This window comes from Pteropus alecto, unplaced genomic scaffold, assembly GCF_000325575.1.
Source record: "Pteropus alecto unplaced genomic scaffold, ASM32557v1 scaffold106, whole genome shotgun sequence".
Taxonomy (NCBI): Eukaryota; Metazoa; Chordata; class Mammalia; order Chiroptera; family Pteropodidae; genus Pteropus; species Pteropus alecto.
This window is the reverse complement of record NW_006442103.1, coordinates 8,177,778-8,181,179: the sequence shown is the minus strand read 5'-3', so window position 1 is coordinate 8,181,179 and position 3,402 is coordinate 8,177,778.

Sequence of the window (3,402 nt, the reverse complement as noted above, 5' to 3'; positions counted from 1 at the left end):
GTAAATAATGTGTATTATATAGTGAGTCAAACTGACCTAGGGGCTAATTGAGGTTATGGAAATTCTTTGGCACTGAGAAGCAAGAGTCACATAGAGAGTTAAGTTTAGTGCTGAAATATTTCACAAAACAAAAGTCAACTGGGAAAGTGAGAATTCGCTGAGAAGAGTATCTGCCAAGATTCACTCGTAGGCTAGGAATTAGTAGGAGGATCCGGCCTCTAGAGGGTGACTAGGTGTGTGAAGGAGAGGAAGGTCGCTGGAGGCAATTAGCTGAGGTGTGATGGTCCAAGGACAACGGGACTCTGTGAAAAGAGGTTTGTGCAAGGTCAGAGGGAAATAGCATCTCAAAGGAAGAAAAAGAGTCTTATTTCTATTCTTCAAATCCTGTCTTTACCGTTTCTCATAAAAGATGTACTCATTTTTAAGGGTTAAAATGTCTTCCGGATGTTAGTTCAGTAGCAACAAGCACTTAAGTGCGATGGCTGACATTCTTAAGATTAGCACGTGACAGGGCTATGGAACTGGAGGAAAGGGACAGGAGAGTAAATGACAAAACTGCTAGCCAGGAGGATGGTTCGGCCTGACTGGTAACTTCCAGGATTCATGTCACTGTTTGGCATTTACATATGTCCACTGACTCCTTTACTAAATGTATTTGAACTTGGTCTCTGCCTAGGTTCTTAGCCTGTTAAGAAAATCAAATAGCATCGATTCATAAATTATTGTCATGTCAACATTTGTTTTCATTGATTAATCTTGTTCATATTATCAGATATTAAGATTACAAAAATAAATCGAGACCATCTCATATACAAAATTTCATTGTGCTTATAGTATATATAGTCTTATACCCCATTCATTTTGTTCCATTTGTTATAAAATAAGCATTGAGAATTTAGGTAGAAAAATATGTATGCTTTCATCAATAATTTACAGGTATACTTATGTTTTTCATATTGAAAATAGATTAAACATAGAAGTTGCAAATTGATATTTATATTCTGCAGATAGAGAACTAGTTTATTAGCTCTGTTAGCCCCCCTCTCCAAAGCACACATCATTTAGGGTCTTCTAGACTAGGAGCTATATAACTACATCAACAGCACCATTAATACTACTATTAATAATCATCGTCAATGCTTAGATAGCACTTATTACATACCAGGCACTTTTCCATGCCCTGTGTATACTCAGTTCACTTAGCCTTCATATCAATTCTATGAAACATGCACAATTATTGTCTTTACTATAAAGATGAGGGCATCTAGGCACAGAGGTGTATCTCATACAAGAGCATGTAGCTAGTAAGTAGAAGAATGAGACTTGAACCCAAGCAATCTGGCTCCAGAATCTAATATGCTCTACTGCTCTGAAGATCAACATATCATCCAAATTATGGAGGCACAAGCTCTCACATATTAGAAAGTAGTGCCAACATCGCATTTTCCAGCTGGTTCTCAGAGCTTCCCTGGACTTTGCCAGTTGTGTTGAGGGCAGATCTTCTCCACTGATGATAGCTACTTTCCTCACTCTGATCTTGGGGAGATCACTTTACCTTGTATTTGTCTGCTTCTCCCTAAGCAGGAGAAACCTCTTATTTCCATGAAGGACCCACAGAAATGATCTATTATCCATGGCAGGGAGCCCAGAGCCTTCCCTAGTTTACTTACCATGTGTTCCTTGTTCATTTCTGTCCCCTGTCTCTCGGGCCCTTAGAAGCTGTCCTCATCAACAGAGATATCCAAGCTGCTCTCATCTTGAAAATGGGTCACTTTGCTGTTCATAGTTCAAGCTGTTGATGGTTTTTGTGTTTTTATTTGTTCTGAATAGATAATTTAATGGTGAGTTAAGACAGGGTTTATCACAAATTATTATCACCGTGTTGCCTTAAACCGAAAGTTCTCACATTTTGAACTTCGCAGCTTCCCTGCACGTTACTCTAATATGACATTTTCTTAAGTACATCTTTAGATTAGAAATTCTAATGCTTACTAAATAGAAAGTATTGGTTGTTTATTGTTGTTTTATTTTTGTCATTTATTTTTAACACCAAAAATGAACTCCTAATTTTAGAACTTGAATTTAACCCCAGATTTTATCATTTACCAGCTATGTAGCCTTTGGCAGTTTCTCTGAAGTCTCTAGTTTGTTTCATTGAATGTAAAATAATGTACAAGTTTCACAATATATTGTAAGGATGTGCTCCAAGAAAAGACAACTTAAAGCAAAAATACTTATAAAGGGAATTATTTCCATAACAATTAATCCAAGAATCAAGAGAGATTATCAGATATTTATTATCTAAGGTGTGTTAGCCACTGCCTAATCCTCCTACTCCTCTTCCCACCCCACCTCCCCCCACATGCTTAAATTGTATAGCTCCTCACCACAATGAACATACAAGATCGTCCGTTCACACTCCCACTGTGATGACTAAAGTGGCACATCATGTGGCTTCCACTTATCCTCTTTCACTCGATATCTTGTTACTCAAACCCTTGCTCATTCTGCTCCAGCCACATGAGCTTTTGTTCTGTTCTCTGAAAATACCAGGCTCAATTCTAACTTGTGGCTTTTACAATAAGCTGTTCTTTCTTGTGTCATTAAATCTTAGCTCAAGTGGTGCTTTGTCAGAGAGGCCTTCCTCTGACCATCTGCCCTATCCCATCACTAAAGATAACATTAGTCTGTTTTTGTTTCTCCATGGCACTTACCACTACCTGAAGCAATCTTATTTGCCGCAGTGCACTGTCTGTCTCCAGTGACTAGAGCGTGTGTTCCTTGAGTACATGGTCCATGTCTGCCATTTTCACTGTCTTTATCTCAATGCATAGAAGAGAGCCTGACACATGGTAAACTTTGAATAAATATTTAGTAGTGTCGAAAAAATTAGAAATAATAACTAAACTTCTATTACTTTATATCATTTTTATTACCTTAAAATGTTGATTCCTGGTTTGATGGAAGAATTGTGCAGACACACTAAGCTATTGCCCAAAAGGAAATGACTACAGAAATAAATTCCTAAAATGGAGTAAGTAGAGAGGAAGGGTGCTAGCAAAGGATCAACACCCATCTTTATCAACTCTATATCTATATTCAAGAATAGAATCAGGGACAGGGCTCAGAGCTATAATTTAATGAAGAGCTTTTGTCTTAAAGAGTCAACCAAAAATGAAGCATAGGTTGATTTCGAATTTTATTATAATAGGCCTTTTATTCATTCCTAGTCAAAGTACTTGTATGACTTATGCCAATGATGATACTGCAAAATACGAACACTGATAACAAATATGATGTGTATAAATGAGAAATGTAATTATAAAAGAAATTATAAAGAACTGACACAATAATGAGACCTCCTTCACCTAATAGATAGTGAAGTCTCACAGCCAGAAATTT